This window comes from Lygodium microphyllum, chromosome 25 (assembly GCF_053477565.2).
Source record: "Lygodium microphyllum isolate KBCC chromosome 25, Lygodium_microphyllum_v1.1.10, whole genome shotgun sequence".
Taxonomy (NCBI): domain Eukaryota; kingdom Viridiplantae; phylum Streptophyta; class Polypodiopsida; order Schizaeales; family Lygodiaceae; genus Lygodium; species Lygodium microphyllum.
Window position 1 is genome coordinate 63,084,688 of NC_141159.1, and position 19,620 is coordinate 63,104,307.

Sequence of the window (19,620 nt, forward strand, 5' to 3'; positions counted from 1 at the left end):
TTCGCAGAAGGCGGGAGCATGTGGCACGCACCCCTCCATCGGAGCGCTATGTGCCCACCATCAAGGGGTATGCCAAGAAGCGAGACCCCAAGCGACATTGCCCAAGGCGAAGGCCGAAGAATACTCAAGTCAATAACGTAGAGACTCGAAACCCGCAACAGGCCACAGCACTAGTGGTACGCACTTCCAGCTCCCGCTCGGGCCCCAGATGCTCAAAGGCAGAAAGGGCAACTCGGGAAAGAGAAGAATTTAATGAATTATTTAAAGAAATTTTGGAGACGGTAGCGAGCCGGGATTACACCATTCATGTCCCGGCCGACATGTTCCCTGCTCACCCCCACGGGAGCCCCACACCAGCAGAGCCCCAATCACCCGGCCATCCAGACTCGCCCCGCCTCGTACAAATCGAGTAGCCCATAATGCACAAAGGGCTTATCAAATGAGGGACTTTTTGTTTTTAAATGGTTAAGTGTTCCCGACTTGTTAAGTGTTGATATGTTCTTGACTTGTATGAACTTATCATATCTGCGTTTAATATATGCTACGCCTTTAGCAAAAGAAAAAGCTAATCAAGTGCAGGTGATAAATGTCTAGTCAACACCATAGAATTCAAATAAGTGATGTCTCCTTGCATTGCACTAGTTTATTATAGTTGCGGCATACACAACGCATGTGCTCTCATGAAGCGACAAGTGGATGCAGGATGATACAGGTCCTTGTGCGAAAATGTTCAATGCCCAATCACCGCAACACCCACAACCCCACAACGAGCCGCGGCAAAGCCACGTTGCCGAAAGCACCCTTGCCAATCGCCCACATTGCATGGCCTACAATACATTCCTGGGCCACGCCCCCTTTCTGGGTCAGGCTCTATAGTTGGCTCACGGCAGTCATTACCTCAATTGTTTGATGTCTCACATGTTACAAAGAGGTTTGCAAAATCTCAAGTGTATCTCTTCATCTCAACAACAGTTCCTCTAGCATCAAGGCTGGTGACACAATCATCTTTGTAATATCCATCCTTCATAGCCTTTGGATCCCAACATTTCTCAATCCAAATGAAAGGCTAAGAGCCTCAATGTATAGTATTGATTGTATTTAGTTTTCCCACAAAAAAAAGGACAAAAAAAAGAGAGAAAAAAATAAAAAAAGAGAGAGAAAGAAGAAGAAAGAAAGAAACAAAGAAAGAAAAAGAAAAAACAAAAACAAAAACAAAAAAAAAGAAAAAGAAAAAAGCACACACAATCACAGCACCGCACCTAGGGGTCCTCAAATTAGGTACGTCCAATGACCTTGGTCGACTGGCTCCGTCCCTAATCCCCTAGCCCTTTGTACATCCCCCACAATTGTTCAGAGCACATCAAGGGCAGGACATACCTCGGGAGCTCGCCTCGCCTATGGTTAGACTTGTCACCCTGAACCACTTGCACAATTCTCTCGCACTCTAGGGACCAAAACGTTGGTTTATGTCCTCTGACAAGGACCGTCAAGCCGAAATACAAAAAGCAGAACGCGCTGAGAGGGCTAGACGGTCGTTGGAGATCGTAAGTCGTTATTCTACTCAAAGGAGTAGCCTGATACGCATAAGAGGCAGTGGTCTTAGTAACCCAACTATTGCAAATAGTCCTTTAGGTGCAGGAGGAAGTGGAAGTTCTTCTTCTCTTTCACCAAGTCAACCCAGTTCAAGTGGGGGTGTGATTCCATTAGTGCAAACTCCTATTGTCAATCCGATTGTCGTCAAGACCCCCATATGTGAAAGCCTATGCTAAGAAGCTTAAGGAAGTGTTTCATAAGTTACAAACTTACATTCCTATTCCATCGGCTGCCCAATTGCAATATTTCTTGCATGGATTGGATTTCCAAATTCAGGTACAATTGAGCAGTGTGGCCTTGGTTGATACAGACATCGCCATCGCGCAGGTAAAAGGAGTAGAGGCACAATTACAAACGGCCTACTCCTCTCGAATAAATCTTAATGCGGGTTTGGTACTTGGAGGCGATTTACCATTGACAAATGGAAGTCAAGGGATGCCTATGAATAACTCTAATGGGAGAGGAAGCATGGTTCATTATAGAGGGTTAGAGAAGGTCATCAGAGAACAATAGATCCTCATAACTCATACTAAAATCATTCCAAACTATCAAAAACTATTCAATAAGCTTTCAAAAGACCTCAACTTTCATTAATCATCAATCCATACTTCATACAGAAGAAAATCAGAACAAAATAGAAGCTAAACAGAAGGTATCAGAACCAATCAGAACCTACCAGAACATTACAGAGCTTCATATTTCCACTAAGAATCATCATGAGCTTCCAAAGAATAATCAATATCATCCAAAGAACTCTCAAACACTTCCAAAAACAACCAATCATCACTCAAAATCCATTAAAAATCAACCATTCAGACCTCAAAAACAACAAAAATCAATAAAAAATCCAGTCTTTTTCTAGTCTCAACATCCTTGGATACATAATTTGCTAAGATTGATTTGCCATATGCCCTTGTTGACATACCTTTTGAGCTTCATTATCCATTATCTACTTCAAATCCTCACATGATAATGTTAACTTTTGATATTCATATTAAGGATACCAAACATTCAAATCTTCATTGGACCACATGTTTGCAAGAAAGTGCGGCAAATCATTCTCAACAAATGGTGTGTCCATGATATGCACCAAAAATTGCGGATGCAAATAGGGTTGCAAGGCTAGAACACACACAACAAAGTACACAAAATTTTGTCATGCTTTTTGACAAGGGAAGCAAGAAGAGAAAGCAAGGGAAATACAAAGAATTATTGTGTTGATGCATGTGTAAAGGCTTGTTTATGAAGGTGTTAAGTGAACTTTTCAACTCCATGCCTATTTAAATGATCATAACCACACATAACACAACTTGCATACAATAATAAAAACTAAAAACCATGGAGCTATAGACTATACCATAGATCTCAGTTGTTTAAAAGCAACAAATAAGTTGTAAATAACCAATACAAACATATGCAAACCACGAATAATTCTATAGGTATTGGAAATGAAGCCAACCTTGGATGTTTTGAGAAGAGGGGCTATATGAGCTCTTACACTTGGTAACACATTCAATAAGCACTCTCTCTATCTGTGTGTGTGTGTGTGTGTGTGTGTGTGTGTGTGTGTGTGTGTGTGTGTGTGTGTGTGTGTGTGTGTGTGTGTGTGTGTGTGTGTGTGTGTGTGTGTGCGTGCTTACTTTCTATTTGCACCAAGAGGTTTTTTTTTTTCTTTAGCTTTTTGCAATGCCTAGTATCATCGAGTTTTGAGTTTAAAAGGTGTCATATATAATCACACATGAAATTTGAAGGGAGTGAGCCCAAAGTGGAAGCACACAAGTAGAAGCAAGAGCTATGGTGAAAGGAGCAAAAGAGTAAGAGATACAAGATGTGGAAACTCCAATAGCCACAATGTGTGAGTGGCTTTTCCTTATTTAAATGTCATTGAATGAGTAAAGAATGAAGTGATAGTGATGGGTACCCACTACATATAGTGTATGTGTGTGTGGGTACTATTAGTATAACTTATATACGAGCAGCTAGGCACAAGCACCTTTACCCCCCAGCAACCTCCCACTTAAAGGAGAATGTGCCCCTAGTGATGAGGAGAGAACGAGAAAAAATAACAAAGTACAAATGTACATAAGTACAACAGGATGAGAAAAGATGCATCTCATCCAACGCCCATCAACTTCTTAAGGAAGGTAAAACACTCTGCTGAGACATTTTTGGTGAGTAGATCTATAGGATTTTGGTCAGTGGTGGAGATCTTGATAAGCTCAATGAACTTGTCCTCAATGTTCTCTTGAATAAAGTGGTAATGCACCTCAATGTGCTTTGCCTTCACATGGAAGACCACATTCTTGGCCAATTGAATAGCATTCATAGAATTCGAATGCAATGTAGGGACCACACCAATAATACCAAGGTTTTGCCACCAAGCAACCTAACGAAGGAGCCTCCTTGCAAGCCTCAATGGCAGCAACATACTCGACCTTGGTAGTAGAGAGGGCCGTGCATTTCTGCACCCTAGATATCTAAGAAATATCATCTCTAGCAAAGATGAAGACATAGCCATAGAGGTAAAATTTCTACTATTTTCATGTCCTTCATAATCAAAGTCAATTTACCTCACGACTCTTGTATCTTGGCCACCATAAGATATGCATATAAGCTTTAAGCCCTTCACGTACCTTATGATACCCTTCATCACATCCCAATGTTGTTTGCTAGGTGTAGCCAGATGGCGTGCCACAACTCCCACTGCAAATGCTATGTCACGATGAGTGGCCATCATGGCATACATCAAATGGCTCCACTATGGATGCATAAGGGATCTTGGCCATCTCAGCCTTCTACTCATGAGACTGTGGACAATCAACTGACTAATCTTCACATGAGAAGGAAGAGGATAGCCAATAGGCTTACCATGCTACATATAAAATTGCTCAAGGACTTTTTGAATATACTTCTTCTATGACATGTGAAGAAGCCCCTTAGAGCAATCGCACATGATGTGCATCCTAAGAATATGTGAGGCCTATCCCATGTCCTTCATCTCAAATCTCTTATTGAGTTGAGTTTTCAAGGCATCCAGCTCATCATGAGCTCTACCAACAAAAAGCATATTGTCCACATAGAGTACCAAAATCATAAGGCTTCCATTATGAGCCTTCTTTATGTATAAACACAGATATGTAGCACTATGACTATATCCATATGAGTGCATAAAAGCATCAAACTTGTGGTATCGTTCCCTAGGTGCGCGCTTAAGGCCATAAAGGCTCTTTCTCAACTTGCATACTAGGTGTTCCCTACCTTTTTTCTCAAAGCCCTTAGGCTGCTTCATATAAATCTCATCATGCAAGTCACCACGTAGAAAAGTCATCTTTACATCCATCTGATAAAGGTCCAGGTCTAGTTGAGCAACCAATGCTAGTATCAAGAGTAGGGTTGTCATTTTGACCATAGGAGAAACAACCTAATTGAAGTGAACACCATATTCTTGCTTAAAACCCTTTGGGACATATAGGGATACTTTTCAACATGTATACCCACTTGCATGGTAATGCCTTCTTGCCACTAGGCAACAAAGAAACTAAATCCTATGTATGGTTTGTCTATAAGGAGTCAAAAATCTGATTGCATAGCCATGTCCCAGGAGTGACTATCATCTCTGTGCATGACCTCATCATAAGAGAGAGGCTCACTTGCATTTGTCACTATAACATAATCCATGGAGGGTGTAAAGTGCTCACCTGACATCTAGCTCTAGTAGAGTGTCTCAAAATAGGTTGATCCTGTACAATAGATGGATCCTAGGCCATGGGAGCATCCACTATCGTAGGCTATCTAGTTGGCTATACAAGAGCTAGAGGATCCTCTTGAAAGATCACCTTGCATACCTCAACTACCTACTCATGTCGCTTATGCATCTTTTTCTCATGGAAAATTGCATCACAGCTATGGATAACCTTGTGAGCTTGCGGATCCCAAAGGTGATTGTCAATCTCACCTACATCCCCATAACCAAGAAAGATGATGTTCATGGACTTAGGATCCAGCTTATTATGCTTGCCCTTGGAAACATGGTAGAATGCCTCACAACCAAAGACCCGCAAATGAGTATATGATGGAGGTTTCATAGTCCATACCTCCTTTGCAACTTGGCAACAATCAATAGTCATGCAAGGGAACTTGTTAATCATGTGTATGGCAATAGTAACTACCTTAGCCCAAAAGAGCTGTGGTAAACTTGTCTTCCTAAGCATATTGTGGAATCTCTCTTGAATCATCCTATTTATATGCTCAACAATACCATTCTAGGGAGGGATGTAGGAGGAAGAGGCTGCCAATATGAGATCATCAGACACATCAAGTTGCACCACATTAATCTTCTCAATCTTAATGCTAAAGTTGCTAGGCAGAATGTTAAGATTATCATTATTATCCTACACTTTACTCTTTTCCTTCCGCATTGCACTTGTCTTCACACATTTTATGGCATTGTGGCCGAATATGACTTGCTTTCCCCCACAATAATGACAATTAAGACCAAACTTACAGCCACGAGACTTACTGTGAGACTATCCACATGTCTTAGACCGAGACCTTTGAGAGTCCCTACCATGACTATTTCCATCCTGTTGGCCACTCACAGTCAATGCATGTGATGTACCAAAAGCATCTACATTCTTTCTATTCACCTCTTTTGTTAAGAGGGAACTCTCACCATCTTGCAATTTTAGCCCATCCTTAGCACCTAGAACCATATAGAAAGTGTCCCATGACTCAGGTACAATACCAAGTATAAAGAAAGGATGCAAAGGATCCTTGAACTCAATCTCCTACAACGCTAAATGGCTAATTATGGAGTGAAACTCATTCAAATGTGTAGACATAGAAGTCCCTTCCTTCATGTAAAGGTCCATCAATTGTTTTAGCCAATTCATTTGAGATGTAAAGGTCCATAAAGATTCTTAATCTGTGTCAAAAGCTCATATGTAGTTTGATTTTCAATCACAACATTTTAGTGAACTTGATTGTGAACTTGCATATCTCATGCATTTCATCCCAATCCGTAGCTACAGTGTTTTTGGGTTTGGCATCCTCATTTTTGAGTGGTGGTCTAACCTGCAATTTTTGCACTAAACCTACCATATTTGGGTCTTCCAATAGTTGTAGTTGGTCCCATCCAATTTCCTAATGTTGGAGATAGCATTGTTGCAAGAACAACCAGTCATAATGAGACTGAGAAAGTGCACATAATGGAAAAACATGGTGTTGCAATATCTTACAAATTAGCCCCAAAACCATTGCCGAATCAAGCTAGCAACAAGAGGTATTGACAAAATAATGGGCTGATCACAAACTGTAAGCAAAAGACTATCAAGAGGAGGTGATTGATCTCATAAAAAATTCAATAAAGTGCAATTATGACATGCTAAAAATAGAGTATAATAGTAAGAAATCAAAGCCAAGTATGAGCTATCACTGATAAAATGCAAACTACAACTGTTAGGGAAGAATTGCAATTAGTAGTGATGCAAGAGTTGCATCCATATAGCACATTCGAAGAGCATAAGCATGAAGTAAGTATCCCACGGTCTCAACAAAATGAGCTCAAGCTCAACTTCATAAACTCAAATGCTCTATGTAACATCCAAATATCATGAAAGTGGCTCCCCCACTGAAACAAAAGTTGAATGCCAATTGAACAACAAGCTCAATACATCAAGTGAATAGCATCCAGACATCCAAGATACATGTAGCATAAGTTGGGAGCATCAAGCCCAGTAAAGATCTTCAAGCCTATAAATGGAGTAGCCAATAACATCCACAATGAAATGAATGATTTCCAATGTCGAAGAATCCAAGCTCCAAACTCAACCTAAGAGTATGTCATAAACATGTCCATGGGCATACATGACAACCAAAGTTGTAATTGTCAACTATGAACATTAGTGTTATGACAATAAAAAATGAGCTAATGGGAGATCAATCCAATCTTAGAAGCATTGCATTGCATAGCCAAGTAGGTAACATCAATGTCATACATCAATGCATCCAATAGTGTTCCCATAGAACATCAGAGAGCAATAGGTATAACCTATCATAGACAAGTGCTTCTTGTATATTTATTATGACAATAAAATGATAGTCAAAATTGAAAGCATCCCCAAGCATCAAGCTAACATCCGAGTGTCAATATCAAGCCCCAGAAGCATCACATAACTAATGACAAGCTCAATACTTTCTATCCATAATTAGTGTACAACAAACTGCTATAAATACATAGTCAATGGCTGAAATGGGGAAGCTGAAATCTAATACCAAGAGCGAAAAACCAATGTTGGGGTACCAAGGATGCAAACCAAGTGTCAGATGCAAACACACCAGCTGATGATGGAGGGGCTGATGCCTATGCTTTCCACAAGAGGGACCAAAGCAATGCTCAATGTGTCCAAGGGAAGGCTTAGAGCAAGCCTTAGCAAGACTTTTTTTATCACCAATGTTGGGGTACCAAGGATGCAAACCAAGTGCTAGATGCAAACACACCAGCTGATGATGGAGGGGCTGATGCCTATGCTTTCCACAAGAGGGACCAAAGCAATGCTCAATGTGTCCAAGGGAAGTCTTAGAGCAAGCCTCAACAATACTTTTTTTATCACCAGGAGAGAGAAGAGCACCAACTCATACCTCTCCAATCCTTGAAACCTTGACTTGAAGCTATTTAAAATTGAGCTTGAAGCAATGGTAGGTTGAGCTCCTCAATGATGATAAAATGGCTCTGATACCAGTTGAAGGGAGTGAGCTCGGAGTGGAAACATGTGAGCGGAAGCAAGAGCTATGGTGGAAGGAATAAGAGAGCAAGAGCAAAAGACAAGATGTGGGAACTCCAACAGTCACACAATGTGTGACTGGCCTCCTCCCCTTAGTCAAATATCAGTGAAAAAATAAAGAATAAAGTGATAGTGATGGGTGCTCGCCACCTACAATGTACAAGTGTGCGGGTATTGTTAGTGTAAACCAATACACTAGTGGTGGGTCACATGTGCCTTTAACCATCACAAAATTATCCATGGGAACATCTTAGAAATTTCTCATTGAAAATAGTGTTTTAAGACCTGCATTTTTTTTCTATCTTTTCACTCAAAAAGAGCTTGCACATACACAATTTTGAAAGCATGTGCACATGTAAGTTTGCATTTATTGACTCAAAAATGTAGACATTCAAAGCACATCAAAATTGGTGTTTATATATTCATTTGTATGAAACATACCTCCACACACTTATATATGTGAATTTTCATGAAAAATTACATGCATCTGCTAATGTGTATCATGCCTTCATGTCTCTACTTTGATTATTTTGTGGTCAATTAGGTCCTCAACTATGGGACAACACCCTGGGCTGCTCACGCGACCCAACTCAAGATTCCATTGGCATGCATGCCTACATTGCATGGTTCATGAACTAGTCTTGTCTCTCACCCATAGTGACTTGCACACCTCGTAGAGAAGACATCTTCCATGACCCGCAACAGGTGGCTTCTAGTATTATACACATTGCAATGCCACTAGGTGCCAATGACACTAGCACTCATCTAAGAGGGGATAAATGGTAACCCATGGTAGTGGTGGAAGAAGCAAGAGAAAAAGAGAATAGCAACCAAAAGAGAATAGTAGTAAAGAAAAGTGTAAGGATGAAACTAAAAGGAAAAATTTTTATGAAAGTTTTCAAATAATAATTAGTCATAATATACTACATTGCAAGGGTTGCCCCATTCAAATGGTAAAAAAGTCCATGAAATTTGAGGAGGGATTTAGTAATTTCAAAAGATAGAGAGTCTTTAGGTGAAGGGGCTCTTTGAAGAGCCAATCACAAATGGCTATCCAATGTAAAAGAGAGTCCCCCAAAGTGTCCATGTAGATGAGATTGCAAAAATAATGAAAGGTTCATTCTTGTGTGTGTGCCAAAAGCTTCTTGTTCTCTCACTTTCTTGCATCACATTGCTTTTTGTTGCCAAGCATTGTGAGTGGAAGAGAGAGAAGAAGCACTTTCTTGCTTCTCCATCTCCATCTTCTTTGCCTTCTTCATCTACTTCTCCTCCTTGTCCTCGTCCTCCTTCTTCTTCTTCTTACAATATGGTTGATCTTGGAGCCAATTGGAAAGGAGATTAAGTTGAAGAAAATAGGGTTGCACAAGGATTGTGAGGCTATCTCTCTTGATTTATGGACTACCTCATGTATGCATTCTATTGAACACTAGATGATGATGTGGAGCTTTAAGTATGTCTACTATAATCTTGAAATAACTATTTTGCTTGCTTGCTTGTGAACTTTTTGCTTTAGAGAGGGGAGGAGAGCACCTAGGTGAGAGTTGGCCAACTAAGGTAGACTGGATTCATGAAGCAATCGGAGCTCCACTTATTTCCCATTATTGAGTGTTTGAGTGCCTCAACATCATGGCTAAAATCAACCTACAATAAGCACTTCTACCCAAATGTTAAGTATAGGGAAGCCTTCATACCTACGATTGAACTTGTGTGGCCTAGACAAATTATTTCCAACTCAGATGGATTAGTCATTGCATACCACTATTTATATTGATAGAGTCAAGGTGCTTTAGGAGTTGTGAAGAATCTAGCCTTGTGCATTATCATCATATATGTGAGCATCTCTTAGCATACATTATTTCCTTGATATATGTATTTACACACTTGATGATTTGGCAAAACTATTTATGAAGGCTCTCACTCTTGAGATGTTTGAAGCTTTTTGCAAAGATAATAAACATCTTACCTTCCCACATTGATTGACCATATCCTTGTACTTATTTATATTATCATTCCTAAGGGACTTATAGTGTATACTATGGTAGTGATGTGTGTGAACATGCTTGGGTCCCCCCAATTCCCTCTCCCCCGCCCCCCTCCCCCTTTCCTTTAAGAGGTTTTCCCCTCATGCTTGTAGACACCTTACACTATTCTATTTTAGGGTTTTGTATTTGACATGTTGTTAACCCTAGTGAGAAGAAAGAAAAAAAAGATGCAGGGAAAAGTGGGAAAAGGCGGTCCAACTGAAGAAATAGGAGGGAAAAAAGGCCAAAAGCGCAAGGACAACCTTTAACATTCAGGGCAAGTGCAAAAGAGGAAAGGTGCATTTTAAATGCAAAAGCACATCGTGAATTTTGTAAGAGAGTGCCAGGCTCCCTCCTATGCAATTTGTAAATGTAGACAGACATGGGTGAAGGCACAATGCAAATTGAAAGGAAAGAGGAAAAGAGGACCTAGGCTAAAATGGCCATGCATGTAAAAAAGGAATGGGTGGTCAAAAGGGATTAGGGTTATGTATAAAAAGACAAAAAGTGAATAAAGAAGCTCATTCTTGTGTGTGGCCAAAACTAGCTCTCTTCTTCTTTTTCTTCTTCTTCTTGCTTGCTTGAGCTTGTGCTTGAGAGAGGAAGTGCAAGGGAGTGAGTGTGTGAGGGTGAGGGACCATGGTGGAGAAGCTCTCCATCTTCTCCTCTCTTCTTCTTCTCTTCTCTTCTCTTCTCTTGTCTCGTGCACGCGACAATGGAGCATGGAGCTTGAAGCTTGAGGATCAAGCTTACTTGAGCTTATACCTTGGATCATGGAGCTACCGCAATGCTTAGGGAGGAGGCAAATCGATCGATCATGGAGGTAATTTCACTACACTCGTAGGTGTGAGAATGCATATGGATATGTGAGAGGTAACTAATTGCACTTGACTTCAAATGCTTGAAGCAATAAGGGTTTTGTGGGTCTTGGCGGTTGAGCGAGAAGCTCCCACATTTTCATTCCGTTGCATCGGGACCAACATATTCAAGCTTTGAGTGCTTGCATGCTTCGAATCGAGCATTGAAGTAGGATTTGCATGAACCGGTGCTTAAGATAGGTAGGATGTGAGGGAATTAAAGAGGTATTCAATCTCCTTTGCAAGTAAGTTTTTCTAGTTTTTTGGATCTAGGTAAGTAGATTGGATTAGTGTAAGTGGTTGCTTGTGATTTGGATGCATTTAGGTAAATCAAAAACAAGGAAAATAGAGAAAGACATAGTAGGGTTTCTATTGTAATAACAATCCCAAAACATGGAAAAAATAGGAAAAGAGCTTCAAGGCATTAATTAGGACAGCAAAGAGAGAGAAGGGGGAAGTAACAAGGCAAGAGAGAAAGGGTTTAAGAAGCCAAGAGGGTAGAGAGAGAGCTCATTTGCATGCATTTAGTTAAGAGAGAGCTTGAGAGGGAGAGAGAGAGCTACAAGGCAAGAGCACATATTTGTTCATCAATTCACATTCTCGCATCCCCAAGCCCTATAGGTATGCTCTGAGTATCAACAAAATTGATGCTTGTTGAGACCCTAGTTAGGACCCTATTGCAATGTTAGGATAGGCACCAGAAGTATTTAAGTGATTTTTCATCGTTCTAGATTCCCAACCGCCACAGTTGGACAGATTCCACAATCGTCCGAGTCCCATTACCACTCAAACAATCTAAGTCACAAGTCCAATTGGACAACCAAAAAACCGTTTGAGTCGATACTCGAACTCAAACCCTAGACCTAATTTGGCCTCAAACAGCCATTCACTCAGACTTGAATGGCTGAGTGCCAAGCCACTCAGTCCAATCTCAAATGGGTACCCAACTTGGACGTTTGAGTCTGCAACTCAGACGCTACAACTCGAACATTGTCACTCGGATGAGCTATGTAGAACCTAAATTTTGGCAAATTGGACCCACCCTAGGGTAGGCAGAGACTAAGCCCAATCTAGACAACACCCTCATAGGCCTCCAATGGATGGAACGGCTCATAGGGCCACCAAAATCATGAATCACAATCTAACGGGCAAGAGAATGACTGCAATCCTATTGACCCTCCGATGCGTGTTCTGATAGAGACCCATACTAATTGATCAAACTTGCTACCCCTCAAACCACACGTTTAGAATGTTGTAGAGACCAAAACTGACCATTGAGGGTGGTCGTCACCCACATGAAGAAGTTGTAGTGAGTGGGAATTGATTGGAAAGAGTGTGATATGCACTGTATTGTTTCTGATGAATTTGCACATTGCATCAATTGAACATTTGACACCACTAGAAAAGCTTAAAGCCTAATTTCGCATAAAGCACTTGAGGAGCACGCCGCTAGCATTTGAGTGCCTGTAACATTGAGGATTGTTTTAAATAACAAGGAATTTATGCAAGATAAGATAAGTTGAATGAACCCACTAGTAGGAGGAGACCCCCAATATCGAATAGTGGCCAATGACACCAATCACTGAATACTAAAAGACTTGAATTGTCAAGCTGCTTAGGGAGCAACAGTGAGACATGCATGATTAGGGATGTAGCTCTACCTGACTTGATTAATTTGACCGACACCCTAGTTGCCCAAGGAACCGGCAACATGTCACGAACTAGCACCAACCTGAAAAATGAGGTGCTTGACTTGGGAGAATTCCCAGTCGACATCCAACAACTGATGACTTGGTATGACCTACAAACCAAAATGGAGCATCACGGTAGACTAGCTAAGGACATTATAGCTAATGTAGAGGAGGAGAGAAGTTGACAAGGAAAGCACTGCTAAGCATAGTAACCTATCACCAAGAGTAATGAATTCAAAAGTAGAGGCAATACATAAAAATGTGTGAAGTCCAATGTGTTTTAGTGCTCACACCAACCGAAATAGCACAGGAGCAAATGCTGAGAGGGAGAGAGCACTAGAAGCAAATCTTATGTTGATGAGCGAGCTTCTCACCAAGTGACTCTTAGACAACATGACTACAGAACAAAGTGGAGTAGTCCGAATTCTAGGAGCCACCAAGATACCTATGGTTGCTAAGCAACTCAACAAGTATCAACTCGACAATGACCTATATAGCTTTGTGGAGTAGTTTGAGCAAGTATGCAAGGCTAATGGCCTCACGAAACTTGCTCTCAACGTGCACAAGCTTTTGGACTTTGGTTAGGAGACAAAGGACAGATATGGTACACTAGTCTAGACAATGTCGATAAATCCAAGAGTCTCTTCATCAAGAGATTCTTTGAGGTGGGATACATTGACAACCTCATCGTCACATTGATGAACATTAATCAAAAGGACAAGGAGGATATCGGAGACTACGTCACCCATGTACGTAGTCTCTTTAAGAGAATCCCAGCCATAGAGCAACCTAGCGAATGAGCGGTCTCCACTTTGTTCATAAGCAAGATTCGAAGTGAAGAGCTTTACAGGGCCTTTGTGAGAAACTCAACCATGCAAAGGGATGTGCTAGCTAGGGTCTTTGAAGAAGCCATACAAGTGGATGACCTACTCAAGGAGAGGAGATCGAGACCCACAACCTGATACAACACTATCTCTAGAACCTCAGAAAAGGCTATGACCATTGGTGAAAGATCTAACCATAGCACCCAAGACAAGGGAAAGAGTGTCAACCAGAGCCAGGAGTTGGTGGACATGAAAATAGAGTTGGCTAGGCTTCAAGAGATGAAGAGAAGACCCACATGACCTCACATGCAATGTGTGCATTACAGAGGAAAATACATTTCGGTTGAGTGCATGGATCCCAAATCCAAACCCTCTGCCAATCGTGGTAGGTTTGGCCATGATGCAATGCATTGCCAATTACCAAGGTGATTGCCATACTCACAGCTAGACAATCAACCTTACTATCTAGTGAGTAGACTACCATATTTTAGGAGGGTGGCTCCACTAGCTTTCCCAGCACCCAAGGATTCAAAGCCAGTCATCCTTAGGATGAATATCAACCCACAAGATACCTAGACTACCTGGACCCATCGTGACCCATATCCACCGAGATACATTATGTAGAGGAGCCAAAATGAGGACGAAGCATACGTAAAACCTTATGTCTCATACAATGAAGAGGAAATTTCCATATTGATGGATTTCAAACCAATGCCGGTGATGGTGTTGGGTAGGGGAAGAGGTAGAGGTCTAGGAGGGCAGAACTAGGAACCCATCGCATGGATTTACTGTCACCCAGAACACATATTGTCATGATGTCCTAAAAGGAAGCAAGCCAATCAAGAGAAGACTGACCTAAGATTCCTTGTCTGTGCTATAACACACTTGTACACCAAGTGCCTTAGGCAAAAACCTTCCACTAGTTCTTGGTTATCGTGCCATCCATACCATTGGGACTGTTCAGAGTTCAATCACTCATGGCAAAGCCACACCAATTCTATTGAATGTCATGACCCAAGCACCAACAAAGCATACCAATATTTCATTACCCAAACCTAGCATTGACACAGTTTCAATAGGGAAGAAAAGCTGTAGAAGAAGGAAAAAGAGGAGTGAGACAAAGATTGCACTTAAGATAGAACAGTGCCCACCATGTTACCAAAGGGGAAGCAAGTCACGGAGGCAAAAGTAGAGACATCTACTCCTAAGACAGTAGAAAAAGAAAGTGCCAAGGTTGGAGAATATCTTAATCCAAGGCATCAATTAGAAGTGGTTGATAAGGTCAAGGAGTGGGCGAGCGAAGTCCAAGTGTACCTAAAGGATGGAGAACCTATCATGGAAGACGAGATCGATGAGCTCTCTAGCATGAGCACATTAGTCTTACCTACTTGGTTAAGATCCAAAGATGCATCTGCACCCCACGTAGTACCCCATAGACAGAGCCTAGATGCCACAGGTGGGCAAACTGCCCAAGATCATTGGCAAAAGAGTGTAGAGCCTAATGAAAAGTAGGTAGTTGGCAACTTGCTCACAACGTTGATATCGGCCCTTGTGACCCTACCTTTAGGAGAGTTGCTCATGCAAAACTTGATGCTATGGCAAAGGTTGAAGCAATGGGTAGAATGACATGACAAGCTTGTAGTGACCGACTTGCCTGACCACAACAAAGTAATGCACATACCAAGCTTAACCTTGAACTCAACCTAAGTCTTTGCAAGTAAATGCCTTTTAGGAAGGCACAGAGATATATGTAGTCTTGCTTATCAATGCATTAGAAGATGCTACAAGGAAGAGAATTGTAGATACAAGAGCAGGAGTCCGTGTGCTCAGCCATGTAGTTTTGCAAGCTTGGGATAACCCACCTATAGAGATTGCAAGGTTTAATATCACGATGGCTAATAGAATGAAGGTCAAATCGTTTTTGGAGTGCTAAAAGGTTGGCCCTTGAAGATATCGGGAGTCCAATTCTTAGTGAACTTCATAGTTATGAAGGGAGTGGAGAATGACATCTTACTAGGCCAGTCCTGGATGCAAAATGCATGAGTGATAGAAGACTGAAGCAACAATCTAATGTTCTTAGGCAACACATCAAAAGCTGTGAGAGTCAAGATGGATACTTGAAAGACCACTCCGGTTGACCTAGATGCCATCCCTGCTATGTTGAAAGGAGACTCACAAGTTAGCAATTTCTATGGGCCACTAACAAAGTATACCCCTTGCCCCGAGGATGAGTGGGATTGGATGCATGTGCTACCCACCATCGATCTGCCATTCTCAAATGAAGAGGAGGATTATAAGCAAGCTGCCAGGGCAACTAATGAGTCTCAAAAAGTCACATAATCTCAAATATCTTCGAAGAGTAGGATCTCACCATTAGTGCCATTCGGCATGATGGCTAGGAGATCTAGCAATCGACCAATACCAACGCACCCACCACCACGAGCCTCCAATGTTGAACCTACCTATAAACGTAAGAGTAGCCCCACTATCACTAAGATTGAGGAAGAGGATGAGGAAACAGTAGAACCTATCTACCTACGTATATTAGTGACTGCCTAGAAGACATACATCTTTAAAGCACTTATATTGACGAGGGAGATGACTGTAATATCCTTACACACGACCATTGGACCCTCATTGGTAAGCCCATTTGGGGGGACAATCCTACTCACTGCTTGGGAAAGTGAAAAATAGTTGTCTCTATCAAGACTGAAAGTCTTCCTATGATCTTCTATGTGATGCCTAACACCAAGATTGCTAGTAAGGAAGAATCACTATTAGGACGCACATTCAAAAATCAAGCACACTACAATGTTGACTATGACTCGTAGGGCCTTCACTAGGCCATTGGCAATGTTCAGATAGCAACGACTTTTAGTAAGGGCGGCACAACTCCATCGCAACGCCTGCAGTGCCACTAGTAGAGAGGAACCAAGTGCAAGGTCTAAGGAGGGGGGTAGTAAATTGTCCAACCCTGCCAAGACAAACCACCCGCAACCTTAAAGAGCCACACCCAAGACCACTAAGCAATAACTCAAATGGGTGCCCAAACGCCAATTGTAGTTGCCCAAATCGTACGAACTCGTAACCACAAAACATTATGCCCTAGGCCAAGGAGGCAAAATTGGCGCTACTGAAAGAAAAGGAATGGTCAAGCCACGATGGATACTTAAAGACCTTTTGCGTGCTCCAGAGGCAACTATGAAGGCAACAATTGGATTTGGTTGCCCAAGACTACGAGTGGCACGCGTGCCCCTCAATCCAGGTCCTCCAGCTCATCTCAACAAAATGCTAAGCCAACAAGGAGTGAGAAACAAATTGATCCAAAAAGCACCAAACCCATAGAACCTCCAAATCTATCAACCAAAACGACAACCAGATGTCCCTAGACCAACTCAAAAACCTAACACCCAACATCCCAATTGCTCCACAAGCAAAAATCCATACATCATCTGAGCCCCAAGACCAACCCATCACACAGGTGGTTGCTAAATGCCCTACTGATCAATTCACGGCACATGCATCAATTCCTAAGTTATCTAGTTCCAACCAAACCCCAACCTCCCTGCAGGCTTAAGACCCTCTTATAAGCATAGATCTATCCTTGCCTTGGCCTCAGACCCCGCCAAAAACACAGGGGGATGACCTCGTCACCTGCATCAGATGATTAGATGCAACATTCACTACACTAGCTAGGTGCCATGAATGGCTGGTGGACTTAGGCCTCCTCGACGAGACATTAGCAATGGAAGTACATTCATTGCCATCACTTGGGGGGAATATGAGTTTGTGTTCATCAAGTTTTCCGAGGTAGCTGAGGAATTGATCGCCAAACAATGAGATCTCTCGAGAGCAAGATTGCAAACAATAGCTGATCACATCAAATAGCAAAAGCAAAGTCTATGCAACAAGCCAAGAACTAGAAGAGCTGACAAAGCTAGCCGACTTTGAATCTTCATTTCTACAAAAATGATATGCTCTGTGTCTCCATTGGGAACAAGAGGGTTGTCAAATTATGACCAATTCCGAGCAAAGACGCACAATCAGAATAGCTGAGTACAACCCTACCTATGTGGCTCCTACCTCATTCGGAGTCTTGGCCATCACGTGCAAATTACCTTTAGAGGAATATATCATGGCCCATCCCTATTTGGATCAACTCTTGACTGAGGAAGAACTACACATTGCTAGCAGAATGAACTCTAGAGACTTCCTAAAGTGATGTCCTAACCTACATTACACAAATAGGCATTAGGCCTCAAAATATGGACTGTCATGCCCACTTGGAGTATAATCCAAACTTCTACAACAAAGTAAAGCACAGCAAGCATGCACTTAATGCCCTTAACCCTTCATTCTCTAATCCTGGGATGGATTTCCATCATTCCTGAGGGGTAAGGTGGAAAAGAAAACATGACTTGAACTTCAGAACTTCAAATTGGAAAAGGTTCAAAAGCAAAAAAGGACGAATAAAGAGAACTTGTACTGGAAGAGAAGCTTTTATGAAATTCGTGCTTGGAATATGTGGATTACTTGTAGTATAAAAAGTTTACATTCCTTAGTGGAACATTGCACCATTCCATAATGTTCGATCTTAAACTTTTTTCTTTTTTGCAAAAAGTACTCTCAAAGGAGCTAATTGTAAACTATTGTCCATAATAGGAACTCGAGATGGCAGGCCAACTCCCATTCTCAGAGGAAGAGCACAACAAGTATCGATTGGCCACTAACATGCAAGTCTACAACCAGCTAAAGTACTGTAGCGTCAACAATTTGAGAGAGCTGGTGAACAAGGATGGCGCGGTGAGACAAATAGTTGATTAGTGCAATCTCCACAGATACATGGAGAAGGTTGGTCGACCAGGCAAATGCATAGAATTCCTAAGAACTTTTGACGTAAGAAGGAACATTGGCATGGTGACCATCATGCAAGGCAAAACCTCTAGAAAGGTGGAAGTTTCCCTTAATCTAGAAATTGTGGAGAAGGCGCTAGGATTAGTGGAAAAGCCAAAAAAGAGGCCAAAAAGGGATGTGTATGGGATGCTAGGGATGGGCAAAAAGAAGGTTTACACTAATGATGGAATCATCCTAGATAATATTCTAAACCCCACCATTTTCCTACAGGCTAAATAGTCCACACCCTTTTCTCAAGCCAGAGATATAATGCTCTCATGAACAAAATAAGTGTACCATTGCTGGAGAGTCTTACAACTAATGCCTTGGACGAGGTAAATTGGAACGCCTATGCCCAAAAGACAATACATGCATTACCAAAGGTACTAGCCAAAGCACCAAGGGTGGCAGAAGGGGAGTCTCCGGCTCTACCACAGCAGAGTCTGAGAGGAAATAACCTGCCTCCAAGGCTTCAACTGTACGCTTTGGAGAAGTGTTAACTGCCATCATTGCGGAAGCTCTGGGGGAGGCAGAAAGAGTAGCAGAGGAGACCCTGGAGCCATCACCAAGCTAAGAGGAGCATCACTCTTCCACTGCAGCATGCCTAATCATCTCAATAGCAAGAAGCCTCAAGCAAGAGGACAATCAGTGTGAGCAGCAAGGCTCAAAATTGTCGAGCTAAGGGGAGAGGAAAAAGATCACTCTCAAAATCCCCATAAGAAGAACTCAATCCACCTCAAAGGAAAATAGTGAGCTGCAAAGGGTGGAGGAGGAATCAAAGAGACTAGAAGAAGAGTGCATGAAAAGGCAAGAAGGGGAGGAATAACGACTAGGGCAACATGAGGAGGAGGAGATTTCTCTAGCAAAAACAGAATCAAAGATTTAGCCTACAAGCTATCCCATTCCGAGAGTGAATGCCTCCTAGCAGAAAGCAAAGCTGCAAGGCTTGTGAAGACAAG